Below are 15371 nucleotides of genomic sequence, written 5' to 3' on the forward strand. Positions count from 1 at the left end.
GACCAGTCTTTTCTTACTCCAGTAGGACAGTCACCAAGAAGTACCAATCTGTACCTTGGAGAGAGAGAGAAAAAGGCTTAGAGAGCACCTGAAACACATTTCTCCTCAAACAGAAGAAAGGTCAAAGTTTTTATGGATGGTAGATGGGGTGACCATCTGACTGTGGAAAGTTCCCTTTGGGACTGGAAGAAACTGGAATGAGGGGAGGTGGTCCTGACTTGTGGAGTTATCTCTGTTCCCTGGCACCAATCAAGCAGCAGCTGTACTCAATGTTCTTATCTCTCTTGCTTCTCAAGATATGTCTGTCCTTCAGTTTAGCTGGCCAGTTTAAACCTTAATAGTCCCAATACATTGATATGCCCCAACCCCATAACACAGGTCAAAAGTGCCCCCCAAAACATTCCTAAAGTTCTTGATCAGGGGTATGGCAAAACCCATGGCATTTGTGGTCTACTTTGGCAAGTCTATCAGAACAGACTACTGCTGGTTATGTTTTCCAAGTACTGACCATGTTCTTGTAAGTACTTGGAAAATTGCCAAAATTTGACTAAGTCTGACCCACAACACTGATGGTCATAGAGAGGAGTCACCTTTTTGAGATTTATCTTGATTCTGCTGGCCCCAAATAAAAGGTCCTTCAGCAGGACTCATTTTATGGCATTTTGAATCAAACTATGTAGGAATCTGAATTATTTTTTTTTTGCGGGGCAATAAGGGTTAAGTGACTTCCCAGGGTCACACAGCTAGTAAGTGTCAAGTTTCAGATTTGAGCTCAGGTCCTCAGGAATCTAGGACCAGTGCTTTATGCACTGCACCACCTGGGCTGCCCCAACTATGTGGAATCTTGAATCTGAACTCTCCTCCTTTCAGAAAATTTTGTCCAAAATTTTTTTTAAAAACAGAAGGAAAGGACTTCTGGGGCAGAGCCAAGATGGTGGAGGAAAGCAGTAAGCTCCCAACTCATGACATGATCGCTCCAGAAAACATCCAAATAATGCCATAGGAAAATGCCCAGAGCTGCAAAATCCACAGAAGAATGTGCTGAAATCATCTTCTAACCAAGAATGGCTTGGAAGGTCAGAAGGAGGGAGCTGCTGTGCTGAGACAGGAGTCGGGCCCAACTCCACAGTCACCCTGACACAGATCCAGTCCCAGGAAGGCCTCACCAGAGAAGGAGACCCCCAGAGCCTCTGAATCAGCTGAAGCACCAGTGTTGTCTGCAACTATGCTCACAGTCTGGTGAGAGGGCTGAGCCCTGGGCAGGGGGGGAGACTACAGATGGTCTATGCTGGTGCTAAGGCAGACCTTGGATTTTACACCTTTGCTGAGAACCAGGAGATAGGCTAGAGTAGAAGGGGCCCAGGTGGGGGAGGGGCAAAGGCTTGTCAGAGCTAACAACCACAACACACAAAGCTGGTTGATTGGCAAGTTGGTCTGGGGTCATCTAGGACCAGGAAACAGGCAGGGGGAGGGAAGAACCTGATTCTCCTTAAATCATACCACCTGGGACTTCTTACGCTTGGGATACTGCAACCTGGAAACAGTGCCCCACTTTAAGGAGCTAATAGTCTAGTAAAAGAAAGGCAAGATGAGCTGACAGACAAAGGTGAGGACCATAGAAAGTTTCTTCAGTAACAAGGAAGAGCAAGGGGCACCCTTAGAGGAAGATGTCAATATCAGGGCCCCTATATCTAAAGCTTTCAAGAAAATACGAATTGGTATCAGGCCATAGAGGTGCTCAAAAAGGACTTTGAAGAAAAAGTTAGAGAGGTAGAAGAAAAAATGGCAAGAGAAATGAGGGTGATGCAGGAAAGACATGAGGAAAAAGTCAACATCTTGAAAAGTCAAATGGAAAAGGAGGTACAAAAGCTCTCTGATGAAAATAATTGCCTAAGAATTAGGTTTGAACAAATGGAAGCCAGTGACTTTATGAGAAACCAAGACACAATAAAGCAAATCCAAATGAATAAAAAAATAGAGGGCAATGTGAAATATCTTCTGGGAAAAACTGCCAACCTGAATAATAGGTCCAGGAGAGAGAATTTGAAAATTATTGGTCTACCTGAAAACCATGATCAAGGAAAGAACTTAGACACCATCTTCCAAGATATTCTCAGGGAAAATTGCCCTAAAATTCTAGAAGAAGAAGCTAAAATAGAAATTGAAAGAATTCACTGATCACCTCCAGAAAGAGATCCCCAAAAGAAAACTCCTAGGAATATTATAGCCAAATTCCAGAGCTCTCAGGTTGAGGAGAAAATATTGCAAGCTATCAAAAAGAAATAATTCAAATACTGTGGAGCTCCAATAAGGATAGCACAAGATCTAGCAGCTTCTACATTAAAGGACCGGAGGGCATGGAATATGATATTCCAAAGGGCAAAGGAAATGGGATTACAGCCAAGAATCACCTGCCCAGCAAAACTCAGCATTATCTTTCAGCAGAAAAAATGGGACTTAATGAAAAAGAAGATTTTCAGATATTTGTGATGAAAAGACCTGAACTGAATGGCAAATTTGACTTTCAAGTACAAGATGCTAGAGAACCATAAAAACAAAATGGAGCTGGGGGACATACCTGGGGTTGTACAGTGGATGACTGTCTTGTGTCTGAGGCCGGGTTTTGGCTGGGATCCCCCTGGGTCCAGGGGTGATGATTTGTCCACTGTGTCACTTAGCTAAATGATAACATCTTTAGGGTTAAATTGAGGGGTGAAGGGTATTCACTGCGGGAGGGGGAAGGGCAGAAGTGAAATCCTACATGAAAGTAACAGGAAAAGGCTTATGGAGTGGAGGAAGAGATGGGCAGGGCAGTAAATGAATTTTACACTCATCAGAAAAGGCTCAAAGATCTTCAACTCATCAGAGCTGTCTCAAGGAGGGACTAACAGTCACACCCAACTGGGTGGAGTAATCTATTTAATCTGGGCAGTAAATGAGCCTAACACTCACCAAAATTGGCTCAAAGACCTCAATCTCATTAGAATTGGCTCAAGGAGGGAATAATGTACACACTCAATTGGGTGGAGTAATCTCTCTAACCCTGCAGGAAAATAGGAGGGGAAAGGGATAAAGAGAGAGGGGCAAAAGAAGGAAGGGCAGAGTGGGGGAGGGGACAGACAGAAGCAAATCCCTTTTGAAGAGTGATAGGATGAAAGAATATGGATAATAGAATAAATATCATGGGGAAGGGAATAGGATGGAAGGGAAACAGTTAACAATAGTAATCATGAAAAAGAGAAAAGGGGGGAAAATGGTACAAAAAATATTTATAGCAACTCTTGGTGGAGGCTAAGAATTGAGAATCAAGGAAATGTCCATCAGTTGAGGAATGATGCAAAAAGCTCTGTTATATGATTATAGTAGAATGGTCTTGTGCTACAGGAAATGACAAACAGGATGATCCCCGAAAAACCCTGAAAGACTAATGAACATTGTTGTATAGGGAAGTGAGCAGAGGTGGGAGGACATTGTGCATAGTGACAGCAGTATTGTTCAGTGAGCAATTGTAAATGACTTAACTACTCTCAGCAGTGCAATGATCCAAGACAATCCCAAGGAACTAATGAGGAAGCTTACTATGCTCCCCTATAGAAAGAACTGATAAAAAGAACACTTGTGGATTGTACATATATAACCTGATTGCAATCTTGTGGAGAGGGGAGGAAAGGGAGTGTGGGAGGGATGGAGAAAAAGATTGGAACTCTAATCTTATGAAAATGAATGTTGAAAACTACCCAATTAAAAAAAAAAACAGAAGGAAAATAGATTTTTGTCCCTCAGAGAAAGGTCTCTAATTTATAGAGAGAGATAGAGAGCAATTGATCTGGTCAGATGAATGGGCTTTGAGAATTAAAGTCTTAATTTTGTGCATGCTAAATTATTTTAAGAATCTTTACCACTACTATTTACCATTTTTGTGTCTGTCCTTATAGAGTGCTATTTGTGTTAAAAATGTTCTCTATGTGTGTGTGTGTGTGTGTGTGTGTGTGTGTGTGTGTGTGTGTGTGTGTGTGTGTGTGTGTGTGTGTGAAAGCAAACTGTTTTTCTTCTTCTTCCCCCTTGCTGTTCAAGGTAAGTCCCTTATCTTGCACTCAACAATCCTCAAAGCAGAATTGTCAGAAAGGCAATTAGAGGGTGACTACACTTTGTTTTTTTTTTCTGTTTTTGAGAAATTTATTAGAACTTTAATGGGAATTGAACTCTAATATTAGATATTTTAAATCCAGGGGTTTTGGTTTTTGGTTTTTGGGGGGTTTTTTGCAAGGCAGTGGGGGGTTACATGACTTGCCCGGGGTCACACAGCTAGTAAGTGTCAAATGTCTGAGGCCAGATTTGAACTCAGGTCCTCCTGAATCCAGGGCTGGTGCTTTATCACCCACTTGGGCCACCTAGCTGCCCCCCAGGGTTTTTTTATGAATCCCCAAATTAAGGTTAATAGGTCAGGTTCAATTTAAACCTGCAGAACTGTCTTCCTCCTCAGTCACCAGTTTTTATTACCATATAAAAATTAGTTTATTGATAATAAGGGTCTCGTTGAAATGCTAGTAGATAGATGGGCCTTAGATAAACTGAGAACTTTTTGGTTCTTCCCAGATTCACACAGACATTTAATTGCAGGTAAGCACTTAAAGTGACAGTATGTTCCTTTTTATTTCCTCAAAAGTTTCCAAACTTTATTTTCAAGTTCTCTGTTCACACTGTCAGTGCAAATAGGGTACAACTTTCTTTCTACTTGCTTTTACCAATCATATAAAATTCTCTGGATTGATTCTGTCTCTCACCCACCAGGGTGGGTCTCATACACCATCATGGAGGGAGGGAGAGAAAGAGAGAAAAAGACTCTGTTTCCCCTTTTTAAAAGTATCTATATAATTCCAAATAACTTAGTTAACAGTATAAATTCTTAGTCATAGTACTTCTGGACACATAGTCAGCTGAAATTGGTATTACCTATAAACATACCAGGGTCATGCTTGGCAACACCCATTTCTGAGGTGGGGGGACAGAACTGCTTTTCCCTTGGGAAGATTTAAGAATTCTTTGGGAGTTGGGATCTATAGGTTTCTTGGGGTCCCCCTACAATCCTACAACAACTAGACACAGGTGGCTCTAGAGGAGAGTGAGATTGGTTACCTTGTACTACCCTCCCTCAGGTAAAAATCTAATTCAGTGCAAGTCATGACATCACCCCAAAGTCAAGGTCCTCTTTGGGAATAAAGGATAAACAACAACAATCTAGAGCTCTGCACAGGTCTCAGTCCTTGGGAATGTGGGGGCCACACAAGGACATCCCATGCTACATGTAGGGGACAGTCATCATCTCTTTCCTGATCTTTATATGTGAGACAGATTATGTTCTCCCCCTTCCAGGAGAGTCTCAAGTCTTACCAGGGCAGAGAAAGGTGGAGAATGTGGGCAGATGGTGGCCTTCAATTCTGTCTGAAACAACCTGGCCTCTGTTGTATAGAGAGAAGTGAGTGTTATGGGCCCAGAGCACCCCAGAAGTTCTCTGGGGCACATCAAAGAATCTTCTCCTTGAGAAACTAAACCAGAGGACAGGCACACCTAGAGAGGGTGGAACCAGATCAGACTGAGCTACCCCTCCCCCACCCACCTCGAAGACTAACCTGGGCCCTCTGCCCAATCCTCTGGCTCCGCCTCCATCTGAGCTATCTCCCCAACCCAGGTCCATACCAGCATCTCCCACTGCTTCCCTGCTTCCATTAAGAGAACTTCCCATTGGGAAGGGTACAACATTAATGCATGTTCCTTTTTCCATGAGCAGTTTATCTCAGATTAAAGAGAAATTGGGGAATTACTCAGAGAACCCCACAAAGTTCATAGATGGCTTTAAGTCTGTGATGCTGGAGTTTGACCTTTCCTGGACCGATTTGCAAATTATTCTTGCCAGCTGTTGTACCCCCGATGAGAAAACACAGATTTGGGACCTGGTGGTACAAGTTGGGAATGACTACTCGCATATTGAAAATTGGGTTGGGGTCCCTGGATTTACAGCTGTCCCAGTTGTAGAACTAATCTGGAACTATAAAAACAGGGAAGACAGGGCTTGTAGAAACCACATGGTCACCTGCCTGGTTGAGGGAATGAGGAGGGGTTAAGAAACAAGTCAATTATGAGAAGGTGAAGGAGATCACACAAGGGCCCGAGGAAAACCCAGCTCTTTTCATGAGTCGCCTCGTGGACTCTCTGAAGAGATATACCAACCTAGACCCAGAAAGAGATGTAGGAATAACTGTCCTCAATATTCATTTTATCAGCCAATCTGCTCCTGACATTAGAAGAGGACTCTAGAAGTTAGACTGGGGTCCCCAGACCCCATCTTCACAGCTCCTTGATGCTGCTTTTAAGGTTTTTAATAACAGGGACCTGGAGGTAGCCAAAGAAAGAGAAAAGATGGCTCATGCCCACTCCGTGGACCAAGCCTCAATAATAGCAGCAGCCATCACCACATCTGCTACCAGCAGAACTCCAGGTGGCTGAGATTCTGGCAGCTGCAGTAGACTGAGACACAGGAGTAGGGGATGCCCCACGAAGGTGAGGCCTGCCCTCCTACCTCTTTGTCCCCAGAGCAGCACCCAAGAGGTTGGCCTAGTGAAAACCCAGCTCTCTGCAATTTGGTCTCCTGGCCAGCCCCTTGTCACTGACATCTCCAGGGCCAAGCCGATGGCCAAGCTGGGCATAGGAGGCAAGCCTAGGGTTGATTCAGAGGCAACCTCGGTTCAGGTCCTAGCATTCAATCAAGACACAAAGTGGGGATGGGGTAAAAGGACCCTAAAAATGTAGACAGACACTGCCTCTCACAGAACTAAGCTTTGATCTGATTACGTAACTCTTGCAAGGCAGGCCACGCCGTGTCTTGCATTCAGCCTTTCCAGCTTCCACCGGGAAAAAAGCAGCCACTTTTTAAAGTCCTTTTTCATTTTTGCTCCGGTCAGTTTTAATTTTTTTGTTTAAGTCTGTTCCATCTAGGCTCAAGGATCCATGGCCAATACCCACTGTGCCTATGTTGTCTCCGCTCACCCTTGGGACCTCACAGCTCTTGACGCTCGGGACCAGGCCTTCTCCACTTCTCCCCTCCCCCTCCCCTGCACTGTGATTTCTTCGACCCCCACTCAGCATGAAGCAGTTTCAGAAGAATCTTCACCCCCTTTCCTTATATATAGAGAAGTGGGGAATGTTATGGGCCCATAGTACCCCAGAAGTTCTCTAGGGCACATCAAAGAATCTTCTCCTTGAGAAACTAAACCAGAGGACAGGCACAGCTAGAGAGATAAGTGGAACCAGATCAGACTGAGCTAGCTCCACGACCCCCACCCTTCATTCTAGTCTCCCTCAACCCTGGGGTGATAAGATTAGGTGTGGCTGCTTCCTTTGTGTCCTGAGGAGAGAGATGGCTTGAGAGATCCATAGCCACCCCTCACCCAATTCCCCCAGCTACCACCAGTGGGGGATGGTCCTCCCTCACTAAAGGAACTTCCCACAGGCAGATGGTCACCCTCCCCCCATCAGTCCTCTATAAAAGTACCTGCCAGTCTCCTGCTCGAGGAGATTGGTATCTCAGAGCCACATGCTTTGTGCCATGCCTCTCTCCCCATAAGAAGTCCAAGGATTTCTTTCATGGTTTCCCTTCCCTTCCCCTTCCCCTAAATAAACTATCATCTTATTCTAACTGCTTTTGTGTGCAAGAGGGTATAATTCTTTAAAGAGGAATTCCTAAGGACCCCAAATCCCTACCCCTACCCCAAACCCCTATCCCTTTCCCAAACCCCATACCCCATTTCCCCATGACATGAGGAAGGCCTGAGTTTGGGGCTAGTATGTGGCATTTGGAATAATCTCGCTCTTCCCTCTGGTTCCCATGAGCTTCTCCCATCTCTCTGTTTATACAGAAAAACTTGTCCCTGGCACAGAAAATCTTGATGCCACCAACCCTAGAAGCTCAGGAGGCCCACACAGGGAACCTCAGGTGACCTGAGAGGAAGGTTCCTGACTTTGATATAAGAAGATTCATGATCCCAACACAGGAAACTTTGTGGCCATAAATGGAGGAAGGTTACGTTCCCCACTGAGGTCTCTATAGTTGAGTCAAAATGGATGCTTGATGAATATGGCCAGAGGCCAAGAAATAGCAATCCCCTAGGTCCCCCTGAGTGGGGAGAGAATGGGGACCGGTTGTTCTGAGGGATTCCTTAGACTTTTTCCCTTTTCTTGTTATTACCTCTCTCTATTGTTTATAATTCTCTTTACTCCTTCCTCCAGAGGGAAAAGAGAGCAAACCTGCAAATGTTCTGAGAACAAGAAACATACACAGTCCCATGTCCTTGTATTCATCATTTTCCAGACAAACTTATTTACCTTAAGGGGCTCCATGACCTTGTGGTCCAGGACCATCCCACCACTCACCCAGATCATCTGGGACTCACTTGTGTCAAGATAATGGAATGTGATAGATGAGATTAGCAGATACTCAGGGGCCCACCTGGAGATTGATTTAAATTGATTGAATTGGACTTGACTTGGCTGACTTCTAGCTAACAAGATTCTAAGCACATCTGGCTGGTACTTAAGAGTACTTAAGAAAGCATGGTTCTCAGAAGCTAACAACTTGGAACTTTGACCACCTTCCAGCCCAGTCAATCAATAAGCTTGAAGAACCTCCCATTTCTGGGAGGGGACAGGAAGGAGGAAGCAGAGGCTGTGCAGGGAGCTCCGTCTCTTTGGCTTTGAGACATCGACATGGTGGAGGAGACAAGACTTCAGAAGGAGGAGATTAGGAAGCTAGGATTGCCAGGTTATAGGAATTCTGTTCTCAATCTTTCTTTTTCTTTTGCTATCTTTCAATAAACCCTTAAAAACCTAAACTTCTTTATCAGTGATTTTAGTCAGTTTCCCAAAAAAACTGGGGGGAACAGATTAGAACCTACATTTAGAAATTTAAATTACACACATTCATTGGCCTCTTCATATGTGAGACTATCTTCTCAAAATAAATTTTAAAAATTCATTTTCAGTATTGTTTGCTATTCAAGACAAAAGAGGAAGTCAGGCTAGAAGTCTGTCAGGTTCTGTTGTTTTATGGGCTCTGGGGTAACTGCCTTTTATAGACTGAATATCACCATCTGCTCTCTCCTTCCATATTTTCTATTTTGTCAATCTTTTGACTATTTTGATAAAGTGTTATATTATGAAGTCCATAGCTTCTGTTTGGTCAATTTGAATTTTCAGGGAGTTTTTGTTTGAGGAGGGCTTAAGGTTTCATATTTCTTATCCTGAGATGTTAATTCACCTCATAGTTCTCATTTCTTTTCCAAATCTTTCCTGTAGTGTGCTCATTTCATTGATAAACTTTTAATCTCACTTAAACCTCTGACTCCATTTCTTCAGTGGAATGGGATGCAAAAGACCCATCCCCTCCAAAAAATGGCAGGAAGACCATGAGCAGGGGCTGGAGCTAGATGCTCCCCACCCCTTAGGGGTCCTGGATAACCCTGGGAGAGGGGTGAATGTGTAACATACCTGGACTTCAGTCATTGGGGGGCCAAGGTAGAAGCATTACATTTACAAAGGGCTAGGCAGCAATTGGGTCTAACCCATAAGTGAAGGGCTACTCTAGTTGTTATGTATATTAGGCCAAGAAGAAGCAAACAGGGACATGATTAGAGATGGCTTTTGGGAGAGTGTCTTTAGTGGTCTGTTCAAAATAGAATGGCAAGGAAGAGACCAGCAATGTTGAGGAATCCACTGTAATAGCTCAAGTGGAAAGGAATGAGGTCTGAAGTCAGATGATGTCCAAAGGAATGGGAAGGACAGATTCCAGAAGAGGAGCAGTCTTCCCCTGGGAAAAGACTGTATCAGAATTTCCATCTCCTTTTCACTATCAGTCAGCCATAGGAAAAAGCATGCTTTCTGGGATTGTGGATGCTGAGGGCACCAACACTATGGAAGTAATAAATCCAATGTGTGCACAAGGGAAGACAAAACTGAGCTTCCCCAAGGAGATCAGTGGTTCTTCATGGAACAGTGTTCCTAGAAAATGAACCATGGGCCAGACACATTTAAACTGAGGTCTAGAAGGGATCTTCATGTCAGATGATCCCATTGGGACAAAGGAGTAGCTTCATAGGGAAGGGGCAGCTGCAAGTATTTAGGTGAATGGACCTCCCAGATCTCATCCCCACAGCACTAACTCAAATTTCCAATGTTGACATTCATAGCTCCTTCCTTTTCCCAAAGACTTGTTGTTTCCTTTTGTCTTTCCAAAGCTCCTCTTTGATCTCTCAGTGAGATTGAGCCTTCTCTGCTTCCTTGTTAGGGTTTTTCTATCCTGGCATAAATGCAGGTCTCTGGAACTTTCTTAATGGTGGTTCTCTGCTTCTCAGTTATAGCAGATATTTTTGGCTTGGCATATATCACTCCCTGGGGATCCTCAGCCTTGGAAACACAAGAGAGAGATGAATGAATTGGTGAGGATCATTGGAAAGGGATAAAAAAGTTATTGGTCAGGGCTTGAGAATGCTATTGAATTGGGGGCAGAACATGTATTGAGAGGTTGAGAACAAGCATGGGAAGAAGGATCCCAAGAAAGAGAGTGACAAATAAATGAAGAATCATTTATTAAGGCTTGCTATGTGTTGGGCATGGTGTGAGGCACTTGGGACATAAAGAGAAATAGAGTTTCTGTTCTCAAGGCAGTCATACCCTAAGAGGTATAGGTAACATATGCCTGGAATGTCAGCTTCCATAAAGAAGGAAAGGACTGGAAGTCCTCAGAGTTCATCTACAGGACAAGATCACTGGGACTCCTTGGGAAGCATCAGAGACTTTGCCCCACATGAGTGACATTGGGAAGGGGGAGTGTATCTAATGCTCAGAAAGCAGAAAAGAGTCGGGATTCTCTCCAGCAGGTGTGGGGATGGGGTTCAGTGTCCAGCCAGGAATAACCAAGGTAAACACAGGAGGGGTAGAATGGAATCTGGTATAGGAAAGGAATTGGAGCCCCAGTGGGTACTAGTTCTGTCTGGGTACATCCAAGCTTCCCCACATGTGATTTGCAGAAACTTCCCAATAGGGGAAAAGGGAAGAATATCAAGGACTCACAAGTGACTTGGTCTGTCCCATCACTCTCATTTCTGCATCTGTAGTGAGGAGAAATTCTCATAAACTCCCAATATCAGACCTGCCTCACACTCCCAGGATCCTGTCCCCTTCTTACCCAGACCACTTACATGTGACTTCCTCTCTGGATGTCCTAGGGTGACTGGAATGGGGACACCAATGTTGAGGTTGGCAGCTTAGATACCTATGTGGAAAGAGAAAATCAGAGGAATGGTATTACCCTGTATCCACTTCCATTCTGGATTTTTCTCCACAAGGATTGCTCCATCCAGTAAGGAAAGGTTGGGTTGGCATTTGGAGGGTAGGTTCCAGGGAGTTGGGGAAGATGAAATGAGTCTCTCTACCTTCTTGGGGTCTCTTCATGAGCAGCCACTGTGAAGGGAGAAAGAACAAAATCAGTTCAGGAGATTCAGTCCTCACCTGGCTGGTTCTTCATTTGCCCCTAGGGCATTTATCTCTTCCTAGACTCAATACTCACCAAAACAACTGAGACAGTAGCTGAGCAAGACCAAGAAGAGGATGGCAGCACAACTAAGAGTTATGATGAGAAGAGTTCCAAACCTTGAACCTGAGGAGGATTTAACTTCCAATTCTATTGTTCTGAAGTGGGTTCCTCACTGGTCCTAGACCCAGAAAGTGGCCACTCTCCCACCCATAGCCATTCTTCTCCCACAGTCTACAGTAAAAGCTATAGCAGGATCCCAAAACATGAGGAGCCAGGACCTTCCCCCCACTGCAACCACTAGCCTCAATCTTACCTTTTTGCTGAAGATATAAATCCCTTTCACCTAGAAATCAGATTAGATGTGAATAAGCCAAGTAATGAGCATTAATTAGGGATCAAAAGGAATACTTTGTGTTACCTGGATATTATTTTTTACTACTAAAACGGCACTCTTTCACATATATATGCCTTGTAGGGGGATCTCAGTATCAAAGGAGATAAATAATTTTTGGCTTTCTTCTCATAATTCCAAATAGTTTTTTTGAATGTTTAGACTCATTCTCAGCTCTCTGGTATATTATTGTACCTGTTTTCCCAAAACATTTCCACCATGAGTTAAAGGGAAGGAAAAGAAGAGAGAATTTTTGCTGGGTGAGGAATGTCCAGGCAGCAAGCCACAAGTATGCTCATCCTGAAGGAACCCTTGGAAGGTGATTTCCTTTCTCATAAGATTGAGGACCAACTGAAAAAATTGTCTCTGACCTCTACACATGACAGGATCAGAGACTACAGAGAGTTCTCAGCCACCTCCCTCCTCCCACATTCCCTCCCCCCTTTCTGTGGCTCTAACAAGCAATTCCCCCTCACCAGTCACCAAAAGCTCCAAGGGATCACTGAACTCTGAAGGGGTGGAGCTGGTCTTTCCAGTGCGATAGTGACACCTGTAGCTCCCAGTGTGGTTGTTGGTCACACGAGTGATGAGGAATTCAGCCTCCTGCTGGGTGGAATTGAGTGTCCCAACAGGCATCTCCTCTCCCTCCTTGTGCAGAGTGAAGCTGGTGGCACAGGCTGACCCCTGGCAATGGAATCTCACACTGCCTCCCAGAGAAACATTGGAGCTGGGCTGGGCTGTCAGGGAGGGTTTGGGCAGGTAGTCTGGAAGCCAAAGCACAAAAAACAGGCTGAGTTCTCCCAGAGTTCTATCTAAAGGATTTAGGAACTGAGAGCCAGGGAAGGAACCCCCAGGCCATTCTCTAAGTCTCTTTTCCTGTCTCCCTCCTTGTCAATTCCCAGATCCTGGGAAATCCCTTTCACTGGATTTCATTGGGAGGAAGAGAGTTTTCATGGGATCCCTGGGACTCTGGGAGATGGGACAATAACTGAGGTGGTCCCTTCCCACATCCCCTCTGTGCTTCTCCAGTGGCCTCTGCCCCAGCTCATCCCTGGAGGATCCTGAGCACACTAGGTCCTAATAATGCCCCCTCCCAAACCTCCCTCTGTGGCTCCCAAACCCTCTGCTCTGAGCCCTGGAGCCCGGTGCCCTCCCTCACCTGTCAGACAGATATGCAGGGGCTCACTGGGTTCTGAGCCCCTGTGTGGGGCTGCCTTCTCATAGTAAATGCATCTATAGGACCCCGCATCCTGGACTCTCACAGGCTGGAGGGGAAACTCAGCCAGTCTCTTTGATGGTTTGGGAGGCTGGACAGGTTCTGGACTCTCTGCCTTCATCAAAATAAATGTCATACTTTCAGTGGATAATCTTGACACTGACAGTCTGCATCTCAGGGTCACACTTCCCCCTAGGACCACCTTGGGGCTAGGGTGAGCCAAGAGGGAGGGCCTGGGGAGAGAACCTGGGAAAGAAAAAAAACAAAATTAACAAATTAACAAAACCCACCAGACCAGGAGAGAGAAGGCCTGTGTTGGAGATTCTTCTCTGTTATTACTCAGGCATGTGATCTGGAAAATGACCCTTCCCTTCTCTGGGCCCCAAATTCCTCATGATTTCTCAAATGACAGGGTTGGACCACCCAATGTCTGCCATCCCAGCCAGCTTTAAGAATGGCACCATGGGGAAAATGCTGCATGAGGAGGGAGAGCATCTGGCCTTTATGCCAGGCTCTGCCACTTACTCTGTGACCACAGTGAACCCTCAACTTCTCATTTTTAAATGAGGGGATTGGACAATATGACAGTCAGGGTCCCATCACAAACTAATTCTCTGAATCTGAAAGAGACCCTGATCCTGTCCCTCAGAAGGGGAAGGTCTCATCTAAGTATTCCCCTGCCCTTCCCTGCTTCCCACTTCAACTCTGGGGAAACCACAGACAGGCCTGGAGTCCATCCTAACACTAGGACTCAGAGAATAGCCTGGAAGTCAAGGGCCCTGATTCCAGGCCTTGCTTTGTGGCCTTGAACAACCCTTTCTATGGGACTCATTTTGTTTGTTTATGACTGAAGAATTTAGCATGGTAAGGGTAAGGACCTTGCCATCTCTGAACCCCAGTGATTCGAATCTAGTCCCCAAATACATTTCCACCCTCACATCTCATCCCTATGTTCCAGGCTGGGGTAGAAGGACCTCATCTCCTTCAGCCCACTGACCCTGAAGAGCTTGGCTGACTCTGCTCACAGTGCTTATGGCTGTTGGGTCACTCATGGTGGGGAAGGAAGGGGTGGGCTTGGAGCCAGAATCCTTCTTAGGCACCCTCCTCTTACCTGTCACCACCAAATGCAGGGTGTCACTGGCCTCTGACATCCTCTTTGGGTCTTTGTCCTCAGAGTAAACACAGCTGTAGCTCCCAGCATTGTGGATACCCACAGATGGAAAGGAAAATGTAGCCTCTTTTTCTGCCTGCTTCCGGGAATGGTATTCAGGCATCCCTGCCTTCAGCAGGGTGAATGTCACCCCCTTCAGAGTAGATTGGGTCATCCAGCAATGGAGAGTCACATTGGTGCCTGGTGCAACTATGGAGCTTGGTTTAGCCAAGATTGTAGGTTTGTGAAGGCGTCCTGGGAGAGAAGGAGGTCAGCAAGTAAGGTGGGTGATTCCCCTCACCCCGAGCATATCAGGAGAAAGGTCCAATATGGGAAGGGCGATGCAGGGTCTGCCTGGGGCTCCCTCTGCCAGCCTACCAGGCCTTTCTGTGTCTGTGTAACAGCACTTGGTCTAGCCCCCATGCTGAGTGATGCTCTGGGTGGATGTGGGGACTTGGGGCATCATTGGGGAGAGGGAGAAGATTTGGCAACATCATCTTTGTGCCTCTTTCACCTGACTATGCCCCTTCATACCCATTTCTGCCCCCACAGGCCTTCACTTCCTGGACAGAGATGTGAATCATAACCATCTGTGAATAAGCCTCATGGCTGCCTGGGACTCTCCTGACCAGAGCCCTCTGACCTCCTGAGGTCTTTGGTCTTCAATTTCTTCAAACCCTAGGCTCCTTCCAGTCCCCAGCACTGCTCTCCAGCTCAGTGTCCCCATGGCCTCCCTTCCAACCACCCCATCCACACCAGAGATGGTGTCCTGGAGGAGCTTCTTACCTGATTGGTGAGTGTCTCTCCCAGACCATCACTGCAGGAAAGTCCCAGCCACCCTGCTTCGTTTCACTTCCTTCTCTTTATTGATCCACTTCAAAACTTCCTTTCAAGAGCTTCCAAACCAGCCACACACCCTGACCCTCCCTGTTCCTGTTGTGGAACTGTGAACCATGAAGGAACCATTGTTCCTGAATAGGCTGTGTCAGTGTATTCCTTTATCGGCCCTACTCAACATCCCTGAGCCTTC

At 45.6% G+C, this 15371-nt stretch overlaps 1 long non-coding RNA gene across 1 annotated transcript; it reads right to left on the reverse strand.

Moving 5' to 3' along the window:
* Window positions 1-11265: 11265 nt before the first annotated feature.
* On the reverse strand, window positions 11266-11688 carry LOC122748786. Its single transcript, XR_006355641.1, has 3 exons — window positions 11618-11688; window positions 11484-11511; window positions 11266-11323 (listed from the first exon to the last, which is right to left on the reverse strand). It is a non-coding gene; the product is annotated as an uncharacterized LOC122748786 (long non-coding RNA).
* Between the last annotated feature and the right edge of the window lie 3683 nt (window positions 11689-15371).

The sequence above is a fragment of the Dromiciops gliroides genome, chromosome 3 (genome assembly GCF_019393635.1).
Source record: "Dromiciops gliroides isolate mDroGli1 chromosome 3, mDroGli1.pri, whole genome shotgun sequence".
Lineage (NCBI taxonomy): Eukaryota > Metazoa > Chordata > Mammalia > Microbiotheria > Microbiotheriidae > Dromiciops > Dromiciops gliroides.